Raw genomic sequence first — 7218 nt, 5'->3', positions numbered from 1 at the left:
CACAGAGCATCCTATGAGGACATGGACATGAACCAAGCCTCATATACTTATGGAATCAACAGACACATCCATCACATCATCAACAGGAAATGCAATAATCATCTGCATTTGGCTTGCCACCTATAGGAGCAATGCCGTACAGACCTCAATCTGAATAAGCAGAGTGTCACGATCAGGTGTCAGACTTGAAGACCAATTGCTATAGCAGTTGCAGGACTACCACCAAACAGCAGGATAGGTACACAGGCAGTCACTCAGGCAGATGACACAGGCTCACCTGAGGTGCGGAATCTAAGTACTAGCTGGTGTTCACCAGAGCTCGTGATGGTGGAGATGGATTTAGCTGCATGCTAGTACCAGGTCACAATCCTCAGATTTGCTGTACCAAGGTGTGAGCAAGCCGGGTCCAGTAGCGGATGAGCAGATTAAGGATTAAACAGCAGCATGGTCAGTAAACAAGCCAAAAGGTCAGTAACGAGTAGTTGCAGGTTGGGATCAGGCAGTAGAGTAGTCAAGGAACAAGCCAAGGGTCAATTACGAGTGGTAGCAAATACGAACAGCAGCAGGGAAGACAAGAGCAAAGCACTGGCTGAGAAGGCACAATAACCTGGCAAGGAGGAAGTGCTGAGACAAGGCTTATATAGGAAGTTCATGGGAGAAGCAAGGAGGTGCTCAAGGTAGGGTTGTCCAGGGTTGTCCAATGTATCAGATTGGATTGTCAGGCAGGGAGCTGTCCAGCAACCCATATAGCTCAATGGGAAGAATCAATGCCAGACTGAGAAGAGGTCTCAGGTTCAAGCCTGGGTCCTGACACAGGGAGGTCAAAATATTAACTGCAATCTAAACAGGAAGTGTGAATGGCTGTGTGGCACATGTACAGAAGTGTTTAATATCATATAGAGGGTTGGTAATGACTTTATTAAATTGTAGAGTCCTACATCGCCCTTGTGTGTTTATGAATACATACATTGCACTTCTTACATGGAAATTATTTGGAAAAAGAGGAAGCAGCTAATCATATATTAGATGAAAATTAAAATAACATTTTAGCAATTTGATCACAGGACTAGTCTATACATAACCAAATTGAATGAAAAATGAATGTGAATACATTACATAAAATTATTTAAAATTTCTGATTGTATAAAAAAATTGGTTATCTAGAAAAATTCATAAAAACTATGCCTTAGGCTCTATTGATGAATGCATTGATGTCCATTCAATATTTAGGTCCAATGGGGAGTGGTATTGGAGCTCATAAATCCAATACGTTTTGAGGCGTGACACGCCCCTGGTCATGGCCCCACCTCTCCAAGGGGGAATATACCTATCGATAATTAAAAATTCCATACCCATAGGATCTCTTTTGTGAAACTGTTGATATTGTCTTGGGACGGTATGTTTAGTATCACCCTTTTTTATGAGAGCTATGTGTTCACTCTCACTGAAAAGGCCTGAATGGTTCTGCCCACACACTGCTTGCTACGTGGGCAGGTGAGTAAATAAACCACATTTTTTGTGGCAGATGTACAGAAGTGTTTAATATCATATAGAGGGTTGGTAATGACTGATTTAAATTGTAGTCTTACATTGCCCTTGTGTGTTGTGAATACATACATTGCACCTCTTACATAGAAAGTAGCCAACTAAATTGTGGAAAAAAGATGTTCTAACTGGGGAGTTTATGATGTTAGGTTCAATTTTACTCTGTAAAGATTGCAACTAGTGATGGACGAACTTCCGACGGACGTTTCACGAACCGCAAAGGCCCCATTGACTTTAATGGCAGGCGAACCTTAAAAACCTACAGGTCATATTTTCAGCCACAAAATACTTACTAGCTGTGCACATATAGTGCCACAATATGGACACTGACATAACAAAAGTATTAAGTGAATCTGGGATCGACAAGCATTCTTTTTTATCTGTGAAATTTTGAGAATTCAGGAGCGCATGAAGGCCATGGAGGAGAGGCAAGGTCAGGCTATGAAGGGGATGCAGGAGATAATCAGTGCCACAGTCAGGGGAGCGCAGTCCTGTGCCAGTGTCCAGTGTCCCAGTGTGCCAACCTGTGCTTGAGCCCCTCCCTCTGCCCAGCTCTTACCCCTACCTATCCAGGGCTCCACTGCGGTGGTCCAGAGGTGCCAGTCCAGTGCTGATCCTCAGCCATGGTGCTGGCACTGCCTGCTGATTGGCTTCTCCACTGGTATCTCCTTCACTGTCTGAAACCAGCACCGTGATAGAGACTGAGCACTGACACCAGCACCGTGATAGAGACTGAGCATTGACACCAGCACCGAGATAGAGAGCACTGACACCAGCACGGAGATAGAGAGCACTGACACCGGCACCGAGATAGAGAGCACTGACACCAGCACCGTGATAGAGAGCACTGAGACCACACCAGCACCTAGATAGAGAGCACTGACACCACACCAGCACCGAGATAGAGAGAGAGCACTGACACCAGCAGCGAGATAGAGAGCACTGACAACACACCAGCACCGTGATAGAGAGCACTGACACCAGCACCATGATAGAAAACACTGAGACAACACCAGCACCGAGATAGAGAGCACTGACACCACACCAGCCCCAAGATAGAGACCACTGACACCACACCAGCACCGAGATAGAGAGAGAGCACTGACACCAGCACCAAGATAGAGAGAGAGCACTGACACCAGCACCAAGATAGAGAGCACTGACAGCAGCACTGATACCAGCAACTCGCTACGGGACCCAAAAATATGACACCGCTCAACCTCTTCAAACAGGAGGATACGGGCATATAGTACAGTGTGCTTTTTTTGTACAAGGAAGTGAGCCAAAGGTAGAAAAAAGGTCAGTGTGCTCGATTAACTAAATAGTTTATAGAGTTATGCATATACATGGTCTACTGGTCACATGTGTTGAATTCCTCCGAGATCCATGCCTCATTCATTTTTATAAATGCGAGGTAGTCAACACTGTCGTGAGCTAGGCGAGTGCGCTTATCGGTCACGATCCACCCTGCTGCGCTGAACGTCCTTTCAGACAGGACACTGGATGAGGGGCAAGCCAACAGTTCCATTGCAAATTGGGCAAGCTCTGGCCAGGGGTCAAGCCTGCCCACCCAGTAGTCCAGGGGTTCATCACTCCTCAGAGCGTCCACATCGGCCGTTAACCCGATGTAGTCGGACACTAGGGATGAGCTTCGAGTTTGAGTCGAACTCATGTTCTACTCGAACATTGCCTGTTCGCCTGTTCAGCGAACAGTGAACAATTTGGGCTGTTCGCAGCAAATTCGAAAAGCCGGAACACCCTATACAAGTCTATGGGAGAAATCTAAAGTGCTTATTTTAAAGGGTAATATGCAGGTTACTGTCCTAAAAAGTGTTTGGGGACCCGGGTCCTGCCCCAGGGGACATGGATCAATGCAAAAAAAAGTTTTAAAAACGGCAATTTTTTCAGGAGCAGTGATTTTAATAATGATTAAAGTGAAACAATAAAAGTGTAATATTCCTTTAAATTTCGTAGCTGGGGGGTATCTATAGTATGCCTGTGAAGGGGCGCATGTTTCTGGTGCTTAGAACTGTCCCTGCACAAAGTGTCATTTGTGCAGGAAAAAAAGACTTTTAAAATCACTTGCGGCTATTGTCGGGTCCTGTAATACAGAGAACACTCAATGAGTGTTCTCTGCATTAGCCGACAATTCATTTATTCATTGATAAAAAAAAAAAAGCGTGGGGGTTCCCCTAAATTCAATTACCAGGCCCTTCAGGTCTGACATGGATATTAAGGGGAACCCCGTGTCAAGTTTAAAAAAAAATTGATGTGGGGGTCCCCCTAAATATCCATAACCAGACCCTTCAGGTCTGATATGGATATTAAGGGGAACCCCGCATCAAATTTAAAAAAAAATTGACGTGGGGGTCCCCCTAAAAATCCATATCAGACCCTTTATCCGAGCACGCAACCTGGCAGGCCGCAGGAAAAGAGGGGGGGACGAGAGAGCGCCCCCCCCCCTCCCTCCTGAACCGTACCAGGCCACATACCCTCAATATTGGGAGGATGCTTTGGGGGTCTATGACCCCTCAAAGCACCTTGTCCCCATGTTGATGAGGACAAGGCCTCATCCTCACAACCCTGGCCGTTGGTTGTGAGGGTCTGCGGGCGGGGGGCTTATCAGAATCTGGAAGCCCCCTTTAACAAGGGGATTCCCAGATCCCGGCCCCCCCCTGTTTGAAATGGTAAGGGGGTACAAAAGTACCCCTACCATTTCACAAAGAAAGTGTCAAAATGGTTAAATAAGACAAACACACTTTTGAAAAATTCCTTTATTAAAAATAAAAAAAATAAAAAAAATATTCCAGCAGTGCTAATCCACTCTTGCTATCCAGCGACGGGTCTCCGGGGTCCAGCGATGGATGATCATATCCAGCGACGGGGGATCTCTCAGTCCAGCGCTGTCCATACATCCTTCTTCTGTCTCCACTCCGGAGACACTGCAGAGATCCCAGCGCTGACGTTTCTTATATTAGGAGGGCGGGGCCACCCGTCACCTGACCCCGCCCCTCTGACGCTGGAGAGGGAACCCAGGGGTTCCCCAGTGACGTGTGGGTGACCCCGTCCCCTCTGATGTAACGCAGGTTTCCGTTACATCAGAGGGGGCGGGGTCACCCACACGTCACTGGGGAACCCCTGGCTTCCCTCTCCAGCGTCAGAGGGGCGGGGTCAGGTGACGGGTGGCCCCGCCCTCCTAATATAAGAAACGTCAGCGCTGGGATCTCTGCAGTGTCTCCGGAGTGGAGACAGAAGAAGGATGTATGGACAGCGCTGGACTGAGAGATCCCCCGTCGCTGGATATGATCATCCATCGCTGGACCCCGGAGATTCGTCGCTGGATAGCAAGAGTGGATTAGCACCGCTGGAATTTTTTTTTTATTTTTTTTATTTTTAATAAAGGAATTTTTCAAAAGTGTGTTTGTCTTATTTAACCATTTTGACACTTTCTTTGTGAAATGGTTGGGGTACTTTCGTACCCCCTTACCATTTCAAACAGGGGGTGGTGGGATCTGGGGGTCCCCTTGTTAAAGGGGGCTTCCAGATTCTGATAAGCCCCCACCCGCAGACCCTCACAACCAACGGCCAGGGTTGTGAGGATGAGGCCCTTGTCCTCATCAACATGGGGACAAGGTGCTTTGAGGGGTCACAGACCCCCAAAGCATCCTCCCAATGTTGAGGGTATGTGGCCTGGTACGGTTCAGGAGGGAGGGGGGCCGCTCTCTCGTCCCCCCCTCTTTTCCTGCAGCCTGCCAGGTTGCGTGCTCGGATAAAGGGTCTGATATGGATTTTTAGGGGGACCCCCACGTCAATTTTTTTTTAAATTTGATGCGGGGTTCCCCCTAATATCCATATCAGACCTGAAGGGTCTGGTTATGGATATTTAGGGGGGCCCCCACGTCAATTTTTTTTTTTATTTGACACGGGGTTCCCCTTAATATCCATGTCAGACCTGAAGGGCCTGGAAATTGAATTTAGGGGAACCCCCACGCTTTTTTTTTTTTTTTTTTTATCAATGAATGAATGAATTGTCGGCTAATGCAGAGAACACTCATTGAGTGTTCTCTGTTTTACGGGACCCGACAATAGCCGCAAGTGATTTTAAAAGACTTTTTTTCCTGCACAAATGACACTTTGTGCAGGGACAGTTCTAAGCATCAGAAAAATGCGCCCTTTCACAGGCATACTATAGATACCCCCCAGCTACAAAATTGAAAGTAATATTACACTTTTATTGTTTCACTTTAATCATTATTAAAATCACTGCTCCTGAAAAAACGTCCGTTTTTAAAACTTTTTTTTGCATTGATCCATGTCCCCTGGGGCAGGACCCGGGTCCCCAAACACTTTTTAGGACAGTAACCTGCATATTACCCTTTAAAATGAGCACTTTAGATTGTGAACGTTCGAGTCCCATAGACTTTAATAGGGTTCTAAAGTTCACACGAAGTTTAGGTCTGTTCGCACTTTCTGGTGCGAACCGAACAGGGGGGTGTTCGGCTCATCCCTATCAGACACCTGTCGGTCCAGGCGTTCCCTGATGCTGGATCCGGATGAGACCTGTCGATGGGTCGGCTGAAAGAATGACCTCATATCAGAAGTCACCAACACATCTTCAAACCACCCTCTTCTTGCAGGCGCTGTTGGATTGGTACCCGCAAATCTTTCTCTGGGAGTGGGCATTCCTCCTTTGACAGCGCATGCAAAATCAGAATGTAGCGTTTCTCGAAGCAAGGCCTGGAAGTGCTCCATTCTGACAGCCCTCTGTGACGGTGGTGTTTGTGTTTGTACCGGGGGTCTAAGTACGTTGTTACCCAGTACTGGTCCTTGACCTTTATGCTTTTTATACGGGGTCCCTGTTAAAACACTGGAGCATGAAGGCCCCCATTTGCACTAAACTAAAAGCGGTGTGGTGGCCTGGCTCCTGCTCATCATCCAGGATAATGTCGCCCTCCTCGTTCTCCTCTCCCCATCCACGCACAACAACAGGGATCCCAGAAAGGTTTAAAGCATGCTTTTCTTGCTCCTCCTCATCCACCCCAGCACCATCCTCCTTTGACTCCTCTTCAGACTCCTGTTGTTGACTTGGCTGAGATAGAGTAGCCCCCCCCTGCAAATTCATCCAGCATTGTGACTTCCTCATCTTCCTGCTCCTGCTCCTCCATTGCTTGATCAATGACACAATGCAATGCACGCTCCATAACGAAGGCATAAGGTGCCATGTCACTGATGGTGCCATGGCTGCGACTGACCAGTTTGGTGATCTCATCCAATGGCCGCAGAAGTCTGCATGCATCCCGGATGAGCAGCCACTGGCACAGTGAAAAAAAAACAAGCTCCCCAGAACCTGTTCTGCTGCAGAGTTCGTACAGGTAGTCGTTAACTGCACGTTTCTGCTGGAGCAGCCTATCAAGCATATAGAAGGTTGAGTTCCATCACGTCGGGCAATCGCAAATAAGACGTCTGACCGGCAGATTGTGTCGCTGCTGAATGTCAGCAAGGCGAGCCATGGCAGTGTAAGATCTTCTGAAATGGGCCTAGATTTTCCTTGCCTGCTGCAAGATGTCCTGGATCCCAGGGTATTGGACAACGAATCGCTGCTAGACCAAGTTTAAGATGTGTGCCATGCATGGCACGTGTGTCATTTTGCCCTGTTTCAATGAACTAAGCAGA

Source organism: Lithobates pipiens, unplaced genomic scaffold (genome assembly GCF_037356315.1).
Source record: "Lithobates pipiens isolate NorthernLeopardFrog02 unplaced genomic scaffold, aLitPip1_a1.2 Scaffold_16, whole genome shotgun sequence".
Lineage (NCBI taxonomy): Eukaryota > Metazoa > Chordata > Amphibia > Anura > Ranidae > Lithobates > Lithobates pipiens.
Note: the sequence above shows the minus strand (reverse complement) of the source record.